Source organism: Pelodiscus sinensis, chromosome 11 (assembly GCF_049634645.1).
Source record: "Pelodiscus sinensis isolate JC-2024 chromosome 11, ASM4963464v1, whole genome shotgun sequence".
Lineage (NCBI taxonomy): Eukaryota > Metazoa > Chordata > Testudines > Trionychidae > Pelodiscus > Pelodiscus sinensis.
This window is the reverse complement of record NC_134721.1, coordinates 16,987,041-17,005,685: the sequence shown is the minus strand read 5'-3', so window position 1 is coordinate 17,005,685 and position 18,645 is coordinate 16,987,041. Positions and strand designations below refer to the sequence as shown.

The 18,645-nt window shown below is 41.9% G+C and overlaps 1 long non-coding RNA gene across 3 annotated transcripts in view; it reads right to left on the bottom strand.

The window, feature by feature from the left end:
- LOC142831009 (uncharacterized) overlaps positions 1-18,645 on the bottom strand; it is a 330,790-nt gene that overhangs the window by 125,228 nt on the left and 186,917 nt on the right. For 2 of the 3 annotated variants that reach the window (XR_012906593.1, XR_012906595.1), the window contains one exon: positions 6,301-6,414. This is a non-coding gene — a long non-coding RNA (uncharacterized LOC142831009). The remainder of the gene's footprint in view (positions 1-6,300; positions 6,415-18,645) is intronic. The other variant, XR_012906594.1, reaches the window with a different exon arrangement.

The window sequence follows — 18,645 nt, the reverse complement described above, 5'->3', positions numbered from 1 at the left end:
CCTCCTTAGTGGTGGCTTGTTATGGGAAGGTGTCCCACCATGGAGTCCAGTGTAAGGCAGGTCTCTCCAGGAACTTTATGAGAAGGAGCAAGGGGTTCCTGCGTGAAGTGCTCTGGACTGGCCCTCCATGTTCACAGGCGATACCCTCCCCCCCATTCCCCTCAACCCCGGCCAGGCCAAGTAGGCAGAGTATACAGAGGGCAGTCCCTCTCCCCGCATGTAGATAGGTAAAGTTATAGAACTCACCTGAAGTATCTTCCCTGGGTTTGTCCGAGACCTGGCAGACATCCTGGAAAGCTGGGACTGGCTCCAGAGAGAGGAGCAGCTCCTGGCTGGCGGGCATGGTGGCCTGGCTGGTCTGCTTCTACGCTGCATCATCCTCCTTCACCCTCTTGGAGACTGAAGCCAGGTATGTCCTTGCCGGACTCTATGACAATGGGGCAGGCAGGGAGGTGACTGCCCCCCCCCCCCTTCCAGGATGGCATTCAGCTGCTCGTAATAGAGGCAGAGTATCAACTTTCGTCCCTGGCCTTGTAGGCCTGTCGGAGCTCTTATTTTCGTGCAGACCTGGTCAAGGGTCCACATGTGTCCTTTTTCAGCCAGGCTGGCAGCCATCTGTCCATACACATCAGCTTTCCTCCTCTTGGTGTGGAGATTCATCTCCTCCTTCCCAGACCTCTGTGAAGTCCAGGATCTCCCCACCAGTCCAGGCTGGAGCCCTCTTTTACCTCTGGCCAGGGCCATCCAAGGGTGCTGCAGAAGTGCTGGCAGCCGTGGCAGAGGAGAGGGACTGCTGGGGTCCAACATGGCTCCTGCAATGGGTGCTGTGTGGTACAGGACTGGCAAGGCCCTCCTCATGCCACAAGCTCTTTTCCTTCCGCCTGCTGCTTTAAAGGCTCCACAAATGGCCTTGCAAGTACCTTAACCTGATGGAGTCTTAGTTTCTCCATTAGTAAATGGTGTTAAGGAGATGAGCAACCAGTAGAATCCAAGAGTAATACCACATTACAGAAATTAATAGCCCCATGTGGTAACTGTTTTCTCCAAGTGAAAGTCCCCATCACTTATCAGAGGGGTAGCCGTGTTAGTCTGGATCTGCAAAAGCAACAAGGAGTCCTGTAGCACCTTATATACTAACAGATTTATAGGATCATAAGCTTTCATGGGCAAGACCCACTTCGACAGATGCATGTCTGGCCCGTTACCAGTCTTATATACCATTTAAGCCCTTCAAATAGGTTTCAAGAAATAGGTGGGCTTTGCACTGGAGAATTTTACCCTCTGTACAGGAATGTGAATTTCATCCTCGATGCAAAAACAGCAATGGGCTTCTCTCAGTAATCTGCGTTTTCCAGATGCCAGGAGGAACGGGAAAATCCCTTTCAAACCAAGATAAAAAATCATGCTAGACTTTGTGAATTAAAGAGTCATGTAACACCACTAAACAGTGGTATCTACCATGCTGACTTTATAGATTAATAATGAGCAAAGTCTTCCCATATGTTTTTGCCACATTTCCAAAGTCGGTCTTAAGTTTTTCAAGTTAGGATTTTTGTGTGTCTTTTCTTTTAAAAACAGTCTGATTTAATTATAATGTCAAGTAAAACCCAGTAGCAGGATTTTCTTTTCTGTTTGCTGCAAGCATTTCTTAGAAAAGCATTTTGCATTTATTTTCTATTAAGACTTTACAGACTTTTCACAGAGATTAGTTCGAGTCTTTGAAAGATTCATGTTAGCCTAACAGAAGCATGTTAGCAGCATTCATGATTAGCATTTTTAATATTACTCCAAAAAAAATGTTAAAGCTGCTGACTGAAATGCCAGAGTTAAGTGTTGTCTCCTATAGTAACAAGCAGCCTTGCTTGTCTTTATACAGCTTTAACAATGGAAGACAAGCAAAGACCTATCTTTCCATTTGCAATTTAACAGTTTCAAAGGGACTTTTTATTTCTAACTAAAATGGTGAGGCTGAAATTCTTAATTGGGGTGACTTTCAATAATGAAGAACATCATCTTGCCACTAATCAGTAATTAGCAGCTTGTCTTTCTACATATTATACAATAACTTCCTGCTATTATTGTAATAGTACATATGGTATCATTAGTCTCACATTTAAATACACCTCTACTAATTGTCTTTTCCCAGCCTCCGATTCTAAACAGTTTATGCGGCGGCTTTATCAATTAAAGACAAAGAAAGGATAGCCTCCTTTCCTCAAACATGCCAAACAAATCATGGTAACCTCAAAAAATGCAGCAATTTACAAGGTAGAACAAGGAGTTAACACTCTTAGTACTCAAGCAAGGAGTCCACCTAGTACAACCTTCCATAGTCCTGAACTAGTGTGTAATTCAGTTTGGAGCTTCCCAGCCTGATGGGAAAGCAGGGAATTAAATACACATCTGCAAGTCTGAAACTAGTATGCTAACCACTGGACCCAACTGCCTCTTTGTTCTTTTCTCAAGCTGATAACTCAAGAACAAACTGTTTAAGGTGCTCTCCCATCATGCCTACTAAATTCAGAATTAGTCCCGTTGTTTGTGCAGATTTCAAATACAGGCCATGATCCTGTAAACATTTAATAGGAGAGACATGAAGCTTTTGGGAATATCAATGATTTTGGCAAGGAAACATCTGCCTTGAAATTACTTTAAAGCTTCAATTTGTAGTTTTAGTTTACTTGTGGAGGCTTCTCCCCCATTCTCATGCCTGGGGGTGGAGGTTGTTCTCAGAATTTATGTTTGTAGCAGTAATGTGGCAAATTTAAAATTCCACAAAAACACAAGTTGGAAAATTATTACTTTCATGGTACTGAAATTAAACCCCACAGAGGTTTTTAGTTTATAAAACCCAGATTAACATTCCACCATGTAAAAGTCAGAAACTAATTTGAAACAAAAGCTAATCACTGGAAGCTGTCCTGCTTTTAATGTCATGTCATCTCTACACCTTGATATGCCACATACACCGCTTATCTTGTTCATTATGTCATGCAAAGACTACAAACCTACACTCCGATTGAATGATTTATTAACTTAAATAACACATTTTTCTCTATAGTGTTGGCACACTGAAGACAAAAAGAGATAATTATGCTGCCCAAAGCACTTTTATTTGTATTTATATGCAGTACACAACAAGCAAATTATATAGCCTTTATTCACAATCTCCTTACTTCGATTCCAGCAACCTGATTTTTTTTGTAGGATGGATACTTTATCATACTTAATTTAATAGTATAAGTGGGAAAATTCCATTACTATGGAGAAACATGTTTCTCCTTTTGTGGGATAGATCTGCCAAAATGACACAAGTTAATAGACTAGCTGTCATATGAGAACCCTATTCTATTTAATTATCTAAATGCCAGTTCTCATGATTGTGTAGGAATATCATTCCCTATCATCTCATTGAGTTTAGGGTAAAACTGATTGCAGAAATTCTGTTTTTTCACTCTGTTCACTTCTGAGTCAATTAAATCCATCCACCTGATTAGTAATTCTCCCCAATATTCAGGTTGCTAAGTTAACTTCTTGTTCATAATAGCTTTGAAGCATCCATCTTGACAACCCTGAAGAGAATAATGCAATAATATCTTGCAGATTATCTGTATTTGTATAAATTTCAGTATCTTCCTTTTTTGTTCTGTTTCATCATACTGCCAACCACCATCACAAAACTAATGGAATGTAGTTACTGTGCTGAAAATGCTCAACTGATGGTCACATCCCCAACCAACTAATGAGATTCTTGTAATCTCTTCACTGGCACTTGACTCTCTAAAAAATCTGCATTAATATGCTGATGGGAAACTGGATAATTTACTGACATTGTAGAGGTGTCATTAAGGGTTAATACAGTGCCAGATTCTCTAAATACTTACTAATCAAAATAAGTAATCCTCACTCACAACAGGAGTCTCATTTTATTCCTTGTATGAGTTTTGATTACTCACAGAAGTAAGTCTGTGATCAGCACTTCATTTTCCTAGTATCTACAGCTCTTGAAAAATTGCTATAAAGAGAGTAAAGTAAAAAAAATGTTTAAGAAAAATTCAAGTTGCATCTTTCAGGTAAAATAGGATAAAGTGTGTTTTTTTTTATTAAAGCCCAATCTTTGGTGTTATGGTACTCCGATCCCTCTCTCCAAGGCATCCACTGTAAAATCAGCATGAGTCAACTGAAATTTCATCAAGTTTGACTCTTTGGCAAAATAAAAGGATCGTTGGTGTTGCAGAATTTCAAGTACTCAAGTAAACACTGAGCCCTGGCAACTTTGACACTCTACACCCACTGCATTCTGACTTTCATGCAAGTTGACTCACATGAGTGAATCATTTCCTTGGGTCAGAAATTTGTTAGAAGTTCCCTCCCACAAAGAGCTTACAATCACTGTCATCCTCTCTCCAGTTCTCTTTAGGAAATTCTCCTCCTGATTCCTAAGCTATTGGGTTTCTCTCCTTACACTGGGCTATTTTGCAAGAAAGCAAATGAAGCCCATGGAAAATAAACTTGGTTATCTATATAATGTTTTGTCTCTGAAAACATCACATCAAAGGAGATGCATTGGACTTCATCACCTGAGGATCTAGCCCATACATGCCTTAATAAAAGGCTCTGACATAATTTTGTACTGCTCCTGAATTTCACATTAATACTTATATTGTGTTATATCAGATAATAGCATATTCTATAATACAAACCCAGTTGTATGAAGCTATGTTAAGAATGTTATCTGGGAACAGCAAATTGGTTCTGTTAATCCTATTTACCATACCTGTTATGAATTTCAGACCCTAAGACCTACATTGTAAGAAAGTAGGTCACCTTGCTCTAAATCAATAATATCAATTACCACCCTTTGTAAGAATAATAAAGCTTGCCATGTTGCCTTATTGAAGTGCATCTTTTTTTGGTTTCTATGTGGTCAAACGTATTCATTACTTGCTTTCAGTTTTAAAAGGAAAAGCATCTAAAAAACCTCATTTTGTGAATATATAGAGATCAACAGGTCTAGGTTGGAACACCAAAACAATGTTTTCTGCGGCAAAAGCTGTTTGATAATTAGTTTACAGGTTAACAGATGATATAGGGTTCATATTAAGGACAATCAGAAGATTTGCCATGCTGAGGTTGCACGGATCAAGCAGAACAGTCCATACAATTGTATTTTCCCTCCTTCTCACAGACCAGTCAATTTTATCCCCTATAATTGGCACTAAATTCAAACTGAAAAAAATGTCAAGGTGATAGGGGTATTAACATGTCTCAAGCCCAGATTTATAAAGATATTTAACTCATAGCTCTGAATGGGAGTTAGGTTCCTAAATACCTTTAAAAATCTAGCCCTGGGGGCGTAAGTCACATTGCACATCAATGGAATGTAAGCTAATAAGCACCTAAAGCACTTTTTAAAATGAGACGTAGGCACTGTAATACTGAGAGGAGTTACTCTTCAATAGCTTAAAAATCTTGACCTCAGCTTGGACTTGGTATGAAGTGAGATCAGTTTAAAGTATTTATCCTGATTTACAGTCTCTCAAGGTCACTAGACATAGTTCACCATGCATTCTTTTCTGCTTCTCACAGCTGGCCTATTTCCCACCCAAAAAAACAAAACCAAAAACAAACCAAAAAACAAAACCCCAAATCCCCAGATTCCTACCGACATGCCCTTTCCAAATATTCTTCTTTTACTCAGATCAGTGTTGGGCAATAACCGGCTCAAGGGCTGACAAAGTTCGCCAGCGTTAGTCCACCGCTTTATTTGTCTATGCCTCCTGTTGGCCACAGATTGCTGTTCCCAGCCAATGGGAGCTATGGGTAGTAGCGTGGACTGGGATACCACTTCCTACAGCTCCCATTGGCAGGAATGGCAATCTGTGGACAACAAGAGCTTCAAGTGCCTGTATCCGCGGAGGCACAGGTAAATAAACTGGTGGAAGCCTGCCAGAGGCTAACCTTGGCAATTTACGTTTGACTTATTGTTCACCCTAACCTAGATTGTCATGATGCCAATAAACATATGTAGATGCTGCCTGCATTATTTTATTTATTGTTTATAAATTATAAAATTAACATTAATTATAATTTTTATTTTAACTAAAAATACTCTGACAAAAATATTTAAAATACATTATATAAGAATGAAAATAATTGAAAACAATTACAAAAAAAAAAAACAACAACAACCCACACACATTCTCAACAGAGCCCAGAAAACCAAAGTCATTTTGCCAAAGTTAGAATACTCATTTCCTCCACACTGTCTCCAGCCCCAAAATGTCCATTCAAGATTACCTTTGCTGTAGGTGGTAGAGGACACCAGACTTGGAGTGCTTTACAGGAATGGATGGCAGTCCATTTCAAAGTAGAGGGACTCTCACAAATGGCATGTTTCTCACAGCTTCCTGTCTTATAAACAGAGGGAGCATCAATGAAAACAAATTAATCTTACAATTCTCCCCTTGTCTTGGCCTTTTCCAGGGGTAATGTTGCAATTGTTATGTCCCATGACCTTGCAGCAGAAAAGCCCTACATCTTTCTGTTGTAATTGTCACCAGGATCAAAGAGATTTTTATTTAGAAAAAAAGGGGGGGGGGGAGAGAGAGAGAGAGAGAGAGACTCCACACTGACCAAAGTTCTTCACATGTTATTGGTTTTAAAGGCAGTGGTGTTTTTTGTCTTTCTATGCACTGTGAGCTTTATGATGTTAGAAGGCTGGCCAGATCTGCATGGTATTAGTATGCTAGCTGAAAGTTCTGCTTCCAGATTATGAAATTCAGTTCAGTATGGTGCTCATTAATGGAGGCAACTGGAAAACTGACACAAATGATTTAGCAGAAGTGCTTATAAGTACCTGAACCTGCCTGAAAGCAGGTCTTGCATTACACATTAAATCTTTCAACTAACCCAAAATGGAATCTACCTAATGAGGGAAGAATAAAAAAATCTTTTCCCTTCACTTTTGTTGGCTAGGTACTATTCACATCCATAAGCTATAGGAATAGTGTGATTCAAGAAAGTGAGATGAAGATTGTGCTGCTGATATGGTTAGGATAGAATGGCCATAGCATTCACCTTGCACTCTCAGCAAAGTACAAACCTAGGTGCCCTATTCAGAACCGTCAGAAGGGAAGGACCTCCATGCTGATTTAAATCTGCATGTCAATGGCAAATCTCACCCATGCATTATTCATTGTGAGGTTCGATTTATTTGTGTGGGGATTTGTTTTAAAGTTTGCATCCCTGTGCTAGCAGTGAGTCTCTAATCTTGAGCTGAGGTACGTTTTGCATAGCTTGGAGTGGGAAGAAGCTATAAGCAGTCTTCGCCACTCTATCCTGGGCCAATCTATACTACATTCTCACTAAAATTCTCTGTCTCCAATTTACAATATCCCTAACCCCACAGACTGTGTTACCTGCCAATGGTCTAATGGATTGACTAATTCAGCTGGTGATCATTGTAACAGAGTACTGCCATAACCATATCCCCAGTGGATATATGAGCTAGTGCATAGATTTAACGGTGGATCCACATAACCCAACAATCATACAGTTACCAGTTCTAAGGCAGTTAAATTATATACGGAATAAAATTCTCATTCCAGTGAAGTCAGTGAGAGTTCTGCCATTAACTTCAGAGGGGTCAGGATTTCATGCATAAACTCACTTGTAATACATGCAACCATACTAACATGAACACTTATTTAGTAAATGCTAATACACTTCATGAGATGATTACTATGTACTTTGTTCCCTGCTGTTAGCAGTTCAAGAAAGCATATTTTCATTTCTTTCAGTTACTTGTATTATCCAAATTAATATATCTGGTGGATTTGTGTGTGCAAGTGATCACAGAACATATTGGCCTATTTCCACCACAGAACTTCTATTGTTGTTTCACTGGAGCCCAAAGATGGAAAAATCACTTGGAGTCAAATTTGTGTCAGCTGGGCAAAGCCTAAATAAATAATACAAAATCACTGTGTCTTGAAATATGCAACAATCGATCCGTTGTCTACAGCCAAGCCCCAAGATACAACCGGACCTGCTCCTTCCCCACAGGCAGAGACAGACACCTACAAGATCTTTATAAAATATTCTTAAAATTTAAATATCCAGCTGGAGAAGTAAGGAAACGGATTGATGAAGCCAGATGAGTACCCAGAAGTGGTCGACTTCAAGACAGGCCCAACAAGGATTTATGGTGTTCTGTTTTATAAATAACAGAACACCATAGATCATCATCTGTGATCCCCAACTTAACTCCCTCCATCATATCATTGACACTCTACAACTCATCCTGGAAAACAATCCCTCACTCTCACAGGCCAAAGGAAATAGGCCAGTCTTACCTACATATAGACCCCCAGCCTGAAGCAAATACATACCAACAGCCATACACCACACCATAGATATACTTATACAGGAATTTACTCATGCAACATACCCTACTTCCATCTCTGTCCACATATCTATACAAGTTGCACCATCACAGAACTTAACAACATAAGCCACTACATCAGTGGCCCATACACATGCACATCCACTAATGAGACATATGTCATCAAGTACCAGCAATGCCCCTCTGCCGTGTATAGTGGCCAAACTGGACAGTCTCTGCATCAAAGGATAAATGGACACACATCAGACATCAGGAATGGTAACACACATTAACCTGTAGAGCAGGGATGGGAAACCAACCCTCATTGAGGTGGCCCCCGAATAAGAAGGAGTAAAACATTCTCCACATTCCCTCACACACCAAAGCCTTGGAGGACGCAGGCTAGTAGATTTTGTGTGCTCCAGCCCACAGAGAGATGGGGGGGGGGGGGGCTGGAGCACCAGCGCAGGCTTCCCAATGCTGTGGGGGGAAGAGCCCTGAGCCTCAGGGGCCAGATGCATTTCAATAAGCCAACAAGTTGGGGGCTGCATCCGGCTTTCCAGACATTAGGTTTCCCACCCCTGCAGTAGAGGAACATTTTACCTTCCATGAACATTCAATAATGAATTTAAAAGTAGCCATTCTTCTACAAAATAATTTTGTCACCCATTTACAGTGGGGGCTGGAATTCATCAGAACCGAAATTCATTTACAAAGTTCAACACTATCATCTTAGGCTTAATAAAAGATCTTAACTACTTAACATACTACAAAGACAATTTCCCCAGCTTTGATATTCACATTTCCACATCACATGCTACAAATAAGACACGTTCAGGCTGACTTAATTAGCTTCATTAACACTGGTCTTGAAACTCACAGGTAATTTCTTTTGCTATCAGATATACCCTGGATTCTGCAATTTCCACTCCAACTCATCTGATGAAGTGGGTTTTACCCATGAAACCTCAGAAATTTGTTAGCAGTCCTATGGCACTTTAGAGACTTATTGCTTTTATAAATACAAAATTTTTTGGCATCAGTGCTATTTCTGCATTGAAAATCTTTCAGTTTCAGGTGTAAACAGCAAGGGTAGAGGTTGTGGGAGGGAGGAGAATTCACATATGAAAAATATGATCTATGCTAGTGTAAGCAGGCACTGAACTGCTGCTTACTATCAGCCAGCTAAAAGGAAAGAGCTGACCTGGGGTAGGTGTGCCCCCTACAATTGTTTAGCTGTGCAAGATAATTAACTGTTAACTGTTGATATGTAAATACAGCTCATGCCAGGATGGGGAGGGAATACGAGGTGTGGCTATGTAAATCCAATTCAGCCAGGGCTGATGGAAGATCAGTGTTGGAATGGAATGTGGTATATTGTAAATAATTTTGGGCTGTTGTGGGGGGCCACAAATCATGATACCCCTAAATGTGGGAACTGTAAAACATGCCACCAGAGCTTGCAGGAGAGACATCACCATCATGGTAAGAAGTCTCCGAGGAACAAGCCTCCTCCCTTCCAGAGTTGAGTGAACTGAGCTGTGGGGAAGGGTTAAAAGGGCTTAAGTCATCCTGCTTCACACCTGCCAGGTGTGAACTGTAAGACTGGCCCAACCTGCCCCTTTCCCCCTCTGTGTTAAGAACAGACCTAAAACACACTCCATGAGGAGTCTTTTTGCTAGTCCAGTAGAAGCTGAAATCCTTTGCCAGTCCAGGTGGTGGCTAAAGAGTTGAAATCACTGGTTTGGCTGGGAGCCAGACCCATTGCAGCCAGCGAGGAGCGGCAAACAGCGTTGTGGTGCAGAGTGGTGGCAGGCGAGGAGAGGCGACCAGCGGCGTGGCACGGCACGGCGTGGTGGCAGGCGAGGAGCGGTGGCAGGTGACCAGCAGAGTGTCTGGTGGTGTGGAATGAGACAGCTGGTGGAGCGTGGTGGAGGGACTCGTAAGGTGCCCCCTATCTATCCTTTCACCCCCATTTCTACCTAGGTTGGGAGGTGAAACCCTGCTGGTGAACTTTTGGACTCTGAGTGGCACTGACTAGGGACAGAGACTTTGGGACTTTGGATGATTCTTGGCTGGGGGTGGGGGACTTAGCTCATGTTTGGGTTATGAACTCTGTTTGTGGTATTTTCCCAAGTTAATGCCATATGACTTCTCTCTCGGTTTCATTAAATTTTTCTTTCCTACACTCAGACTCTGTGCTTGTGAATTGGGAAGCATTGCCTCTCAGAGGCATCCAGGGGTTTGTGAAATTCCCAGATTACTGGGTGGGGGCTCGAGCCAGTTCTGTGTGAGATTGACCCCAAGATATTGAACCCAGCCCTGGTTGCTGCCAGGCCTACCCGGAAGAAAGGTTACACTAGCCTTGTAATTATCCCAAACAGACACTCAACCACAGCCCCAAATCGTTTTCCAAGACAAAAGAATCTTTGTGTACATACTTGATAGTTATAGATGGACTTAGTGGATCAGATTCTCACTATGACATTACAGGGGGTGTAGTGCTAGATACGATATTGCCAGTCCTGCTACTCGCATGGCTCCGTTAAAATGAAGGGGAGGACAGTCTTGGAAATGGAAGAGAATATCTGTTCTCCATGGTGTCTTTGCAATCCCAAAACCTACAGGGGTTGTTGGTGTCTACTCCAGTTCTCAGAGCCACATGGATCCCTGTATTTGAGAAAGGGTTCTGAAGAGAGCAATCTAAATAGCGAGCTATGTAGGGAGCTCTTCTATGAGTAATGTTACTATGAAAGCAACAGAGTAGATGTGAGAACATGGAGATTCAGGAGTTCCAGAGGTTTTGTCAGCTGACTTCCTTGGAGTCTTGCTAGAGCTAGCCTTGTCAACTACATTCTGTCTTAAGGAAGAATACCAAAGAAACACCCATGTAGAGGTAACAATTGGCACTAAAATAAAAATAATGATAAAAATCCAACTTCTTAAGTCTGCATAATGTGGATCAAATTGAGCAATATCACACATCACTCAGTTGTTACTGCCCTGTTGCTTTTACCTGAGCTGATACAGAGAAAATCTGAATTATATTTCAGCTCAAAATAATAGTTTAGTTTCTGAATACATGATTATTTAGCAATTTGTTAAAAACCCGCAAAACCTGTAGCTGTTGCAACAGTAACTTTTCATTCAGCAAATAAGCTTTACTTGCTACACTAACAAACATTTCTTTTTTAGTTAACTAGTAGGCTCACTTCCCCCCAAGTTATCAATTGTATTGGATAAAAAAATTCTCAGTTCCATGTTCTTATTCCTCACCATCACTTGTGTACAAAGGATTATGTATTATTTACAGAGCAGAGGGGTTTTATATTTTTGTTTTGGCTCTTTGGACAGGAGCCAACCTTTTACTGCAAAAGCTCAGTTAATGTAGAGCCACATCTTGCTATATTATGTGATTAGTAGGACAAATCCCTGCAAGAAAACTTTCATGAATTACTGCAAGAAGGATTTGCGATATGACAGCACTATTCTCTTAGCATGCAGATGATAATGTCAAATTCATTGTACAGGTTGGACCTGCTTTGTCCAGCACCCTCCGGACCTGATTGATCTCAAACATGGGGATTTGCTGAATGAGAGGACGTCTCTCCTGTGCTGCTCCCAGCTAGGACTCCAGCAAAGCCCCACTGCTGCCTGCCCAACCCTTGTTCCCCAGGCTGAAGCTCTGTGGCTGCCAGGACTCTGTGGCTGCCAGGGCTCCACAGCTCCTGGGGCTGAGGCTCTGCAGCTGCCAGGACTCTGTAGCCACTGCCAGCCCCCCACTACCACCCAGCAGCACCCCACTACCACCCAGTCTCTGCTGTGCCCCCATCTCCCAACATGGGGCTCCTGGCTGAGTCCCTCCCCCCTGTCACACCTGCCCTGCAGCCCAGCTTCCTTATACCTGGACTCTGTGGTCCAGGAACATCTGTGGGCCTGCCGGACTACGGATGTTGACTAACCAGAGAGTCTTCGTTATGGGAGGTACAACCTTGTATTTATCATTTAAATCAAATTTACCAAAGGTGAAAGACAAGCTAGTTCATGTAATCATCACTGCCACAGGAATGCCAATTTATTTTTAACAATTACTTGGAAACTCACTATTTAGTCTAGAAGACTTGTTATAGAAGCACAGACACAAAATATTACTTTCTACTATTTCTTGATAGAGAACTCTCCGTTCTCATAGTCAATGTATAGTAATCAAATTCAAATTTTTAGTGTGAAAAGTGACAATCTCACGACATGCTATATTATTATAAAATTATGTATTATTAACCTGTCACAACTTGTCATGGTATGCTTAGTAAATGTCATCTAACATAGCAATGGGAATCTAAATCCTGATTCCATTTACTAGCAAGAGAATGTTGTCTCTTTCCTGAAGTCAAATTCAGTGTGCTCTTTTTTAGTAAGCTAAAATGTACCTGTCAGTAACAAAGATTCTAGTTTATATGATTTGTCTGAGAAGACACTATGGCTATGTCTAAACTACATCGCTTTTTCGGAAAAGGGATGTAAATTAGACGTATCGCAATTGCTAATGAAGTGGGAATTTAAATCTCCCGCGCTTCATTAGCATAAAAATGGCTGCCGCTTTTTTTCAGCATGTAGTTTTGTCGGAGAAAAGCGCCAGTCTAGACACTGATCTTTTGAAAAATAAAGCCTTTTCTGAAAGATCCCTTATCCCTTGTGAAATAAGGGATTTAAATCCCCTCTTTATTAGCAATTGCAACACGTCTAATTTACATCCCTTTTCCGAAAAAGTGATGTAGTCTAGACGTAGCCTATATGTGTTAAATAGTCAAGAAGTCTCAGAGGAGTAGCCATGTTAGTCTGTAACTTTAAAAACAACAAGTAGTCCTGTGGCACCTTAGAGACTAACAAAAATATATAGAATCATGAGCTTTCATAGGTAAAATCCACTTCATCAGATGAGTTGGAGTGGAAATAACAGAAACCAAATCATAACAAACAGCATAAGTACTATTCGTCAATTGTAGGACCAAGATATAATAAGGGAAGAAATTTTAAAGTACACATTCCCTTATAGCAGATTTTCAAAAGTCCTTAGCAATTGTGTAGTTTTGCTCCTACTGATATCACAGGAAGTTTGACCACTGATTTCAAGGGCAGCAGAATTAGGACAGTACTGCACAATTTTGAAATTCCCTGTCTATTTTCCTGAAGTAATGCTTACAAGAACAAAAGCTAATATTTTTCTGCCAGTTTAAAAAAAATTAAAATGTTACCTATTAGAGATGAAAGCAGTGAGACATTATTTACAATTCATTTGCACTTACATTTTGAATAGTGTTGCTATGATTATAAGCACAGGAAAAATAAAACGTAATTCAACACAAAGGTCAAGGGTAAGTGGTAACAATGACATTATGAATCAATAGGACCTTGAATCATTTTTTAGTGTGCACAATGAATGCACACTGAAAGCGTCAATGTTTTGAGAGATAAGACCTTAAAATAACAAAAGGGAAAGGCAACAGTAAATTGTCTGTTCTCAATCTTTTCCTTGCATTAATTTAAACTCCCAAATCTCAGAACTTTAGCATGCTCTGTTTACATCAGTGATGTATGTGCGTAGAGAAAAAATGAATCAAGTACTTCACAGAGAAAAACACACACACCTTAAGACCCATTTGTATTCTACTGAGCTTTTTATTTTATTTTATTCTCATGTTTATTACAGCACAATCTTAGGATCTATTAAGAGTGCAGGGCCACAGTGCTAGGTGCTGTAGAAACACAGAATAGCTGTCAGTTACCATCCTTCCCTGAGGCATTTATAATCTGAATAAACAAAGCAGACAAAAGGTGTGTGTGTGGGGGGGAGGGGGAAGAATGATAACATGCAAGGAGAGCAAACATTGTGATTACATTAAATGTTATGTTAGTTGCATAATATTTTGGAGGTGTGGGGCTAGTTAGGAAGAGAAAAGAACAATGGAAAGAAAAGTGAAGGGAGAGGGGACATTGAAGGGAAGAGCAGATGAGAAGAGAATAAAGATGGGAGGAGTGAAGCAGACCTAGAAAGACTATAAGGGTATGTCTACACTTGTAGCCTATTTCGGAATAGGGTTGAAAATATAGGCATTCGGAATTGCAAATCAAGCCCGGGATTTAAATATCCCACCCTTGATTTGCATCTTCCTGGCCGGGCGCCATTTTTTGAAATTTACAAGCCCGGAATAACTGCCCACGTCTACACGCGGCAGTGAAATGGGCGTTTGAAATAAAAGCCTATTTCGAACTACCTGTTATTCCTCCTGCAAGGAGGTTTAACAGGTAGTTTGAAATAGGGCTTTATTTCAAATGCCCGTTTCACTGCCACGTGTAGACTTGGGCAATTATTCCGGGCTTGTAAATTTCAAAAATGGTGCCTGGCCAGGAAGATGCAAATCAAGGGTGGGATATTTAAATCCCGGGCTTGATTTGCAATTCTGAATGCCTATATTTGCAGCCCTATTCCGAAATAGGCTGCAAGTGTAGACATACCCTAATGGGAGGGATGGACATTCTATGAAGCAGATATTCCTGCTTTGGCCAGAGATGCTAGACAACACTCTGAGCCTTACAGGATTGTTTCCATGGGTGGAAAAATCAACTATATGAGTCAGGTTCATTCTTTGATACATTCTTGTTTAGAGAGAAAATGCTCAAAGTCCCCAGTTGCCCAGGCACAACAGAAACCAAACAGCAACAAACCGTTCTGTGCACCCAGAGCTCAGTAAATTCATGCACTTTACAAATCAAACCCCTCTTGTGCCCTCTTCTGAAATTGTGGGACCCTGCGCAAACCTAGCATAAAACCCTGTCCTGCAGCGTTTCTTAAGTGTGTTCTGTGGCACACCAGTGTGCTGCGAGGCAGTCAGAGGTGTGCCGCAGAAAGAACAGAAAATAATCTGCTCCCCCTCCCTCTGCAGAGCCCGTAGACAGCTCCCACTGCAGCTGTCCCCCCTATGCTCCAGCCTGCAGGATGGTCCCTGTCCCATAGGGCCTCTGGTGCTGCGTAGCCTCCTCCTCCTTCACATGTGCAGGCAGCAGCTTTTACAGTGGCCATTGCTGCAGGGAGGGGGAAGGGTGGCTGGAGCTGCGCTCCTGGATCTCGGCGTTTTAAAACTGCTGCCTGTGGAGACCTGGCTCAGGCTCTGCTGCCCCCTCTACCCTACCTGCGACATGCTTGGGCTCTGCTGTCCCCCATGTGCTGCTGCTCTCTCTCCTCTGTGCCCTTCCCCAGCCTACTGGGGAAGTGGCAGAGTTTAATGTGGAGGGGATGGTTCGGGTTTCTACTCTTCCCTGCTCCCCCTCCCCATGCCCTTCCAGTGGGAAGCCTGGCCTGGTGCTGCAGCTGCACTGGGCTCCCCGTTACATGGGTGGGGGATGGAGGAGGAACTGAGTTCTCCAACCCCCACCTCTGGGGAACAAGAGCATGGTCCCTGGAGGCTTTCCCTGCTGCAGGAGGGTGCCAAGCCAGGTAAGCATCCCTCCTCGTGCCCAGACCCCGCACCCAAACCCCCTCACTCCCCTCCCCCTGCCAAGACCCCGCATTCCCAGCTTGCTCTGACACCCTGCCCCAAGTTCCCTCCTGCACCCTCCCTCCAGGCCAGACATCCTGCCCCAACACCCCTCCTCTACTCTCCCTCCTGGCCAGACTCCCTGCCTCGAGACCCTCCTTTACTCTCCCTCCTTGCTAGATACATGACCTTATTTAGCATTTGTTTGTTGTTATCCTTACTTTTTTGTGGTCTATGTTTTCAGGTCCATGTACCAGACTGTTATTAGGGTAGTCTTCCTGGGACGGGGGTCGTGGTGCATTTTGACCCCCAGGTCTCCCAGGTCTGGTGTTCCCCATAAAAAATATATTGGTTGGTGTTCCTCAGTCTTAAAAAGTTTAAGAAACACTGTTGTAGAGGGACTGGGATTCTGCAGCTTCTGCAAGAGTCATTGCCATAAGAGCAGGAGTAGGATTTAAAAAGTCCTGTGCTGGGCTCTGCCATGAAGATAAGCCTTGAAGCTAGGTAGAGCCCCGGTACACTTATAATGAAGGCTGACGTAATTGTACATATCTAATAAATATTGTTATTTGGGATCTCACTATTCCCACATAGTTTCTCTGTATTATTTATCACAGAATGAAAGACAATCACCTTGCTAAAGAGCCAAAGGTAAACAGTCAGCACTCAGACCAAGCAACCAGGAAAGAATTCTGTGAGTGTGGAACAACTGAGTAAATTCTCAACAGTGCTTACTCTATCTCCTCTGGTCTCTGTTCCCTTTTCTCTCTGTTTGGACACAGAGATGCGTAGCCTTGAAATAAATGTTAGGCGATGTGTCCATGTTCTAGAAGTGGTAGCCAGATCTGTAAGATAGTGGACACAAAAACAAGTCACAAACAACAAGTGACCCATTTTTGGTCATCTGATATGACTTTGCTTTTAATGGAAGCTGGTAACACTCAGTCCCTTTATAACATCAATCCCTAAGACACCAGGGAAGTAGACATGCTTCAAGAAAGATGTGGAGAAATTGGAGAAGGTCCTGAGAAGAGCAACAAAAATGATTAAAGGTCCGGAGAACATGACCTATGAAGGAAGACTGAAATAACTGGTCTTGTTTAGTTTGGAAAGGATAAGACTGAGAGGGGACATGATAGCAGTTTTCTGGAAAAAGTGTGTCACAAGGAGAAGGGAGAAAAATTGTTCTCCTTGGATTCTGAGGGAAGGACAAAGAAGCAATGGGCTTAAACTGCAGAAAGGGAGGTTTAGAGTGGACATTAGGAAAAACTTCCTAACTGTCAGGGTGGTTAAACGCTGAAATAAGTTGTGTAGGGAGGTTGTGCAATCTCCATCTCTGGAGATATTTAAGAGCAGGTTGGATAGACATCTATCAGGGATGCTCTAGATGATACTGGGTCCTGCCGTGAGGGCAGAGGACTGGACTCGATGACCTCTCAAGGTCTCTTCCAGTTTTAGTGTTCTATGATTCTATGCTCTTTTCTTGTACACATTTATAATTTTAGCTTTTTCATTGTACAGTGGAAATTTTGTTATTGAACATGCATGCAGAATGTGGGATTTCCGGTTAACTAAATGTGCTGGATAACAAAGCTTATTACTCTTCCCCATCCCCTACCAGCAGATCCAGCTCCCAGCAGCTCAAGGCAGGCTGAAGGGGAACAAAGTGCCTGCTGATGATGTCAGCTGGCAGTGCCAACTCTCAGAAGCTCTGCAACAGCTGGCTGGACAAGCAGGAGTGAGACACACCTGCTTGAGGACATGGTGGTATTGTGGTTCGGGGTAATGCCAGCTAACAACATTTTCTGGTTAACAGAGGATCAAATAAAGCTTTCACTGATGGACATTAGTGTTAATGTGGCAATGAAAGTTGTACTCCCTACCATGTGACAGTTTCTCCTATTTGTTCAAAGCTTGCAAATTATAAAGAGTGGGGTATTCTTTTCTTCTCTAAAAATACAGGTGGAAAAGATTGATGGACACTTGCTTATTCCTGTTGCCATGTTTTTTTCCTTCTACTGCTCACTGAGCAGTTGCTAACATAGTGGCAAGCAGTCCTGTTTATTTTTGTATGTAAGAATTATGCAGCAAGGACTATGCTTCATTTAGAGTAATTTTGTACATTTTCATTTTAAGTAGCACTTCTTGACAAGAGGGAAGAAAAAATTGCTCTTTCACTTTCTGCTTTGGGAAAGGGGTCTGATGGTAGGAGCTGAGCTGAAAAATTGTTATGTCTCTCAATACCTATAGGAACTTTCGCATGTATGATCACTTTGATGGTTTAAAAAACCCACAGGTACAAGAAGAAGAAAGAGGTCATGAGTCCAATGAAGAACTCCAATAACATCCACTGAAAAATACTTCATGTAGGCAGAGAAGGGACAGAAATCTTTCTAAAACTAATGCTACTTTTAAAAAGGCACTAAGAGTAAGCCAAAAAAAAACCCACCAGGTAAACTTGTCAGGTTAAGAACATAGAACATAAGAATGGCCATACTGGGTCAAACCAAAGGTCCATCTAGCCTAGTGTCCTGTCTGCCGACAGTGGCCAATTACAAATGCCCCAGAAGGAGGGATCATGACAGGTAATCCTCACGTGATTCCTCCCTTGTAACTCACCTCCAGAGAAGCAGAGGCTAGGGATACCATTTCTACCCATCCTGGCTAATAGCCTGGCTAATAGCCTATTAATTTCATTCAGTGACCCCCTAGTTCTTATATTGT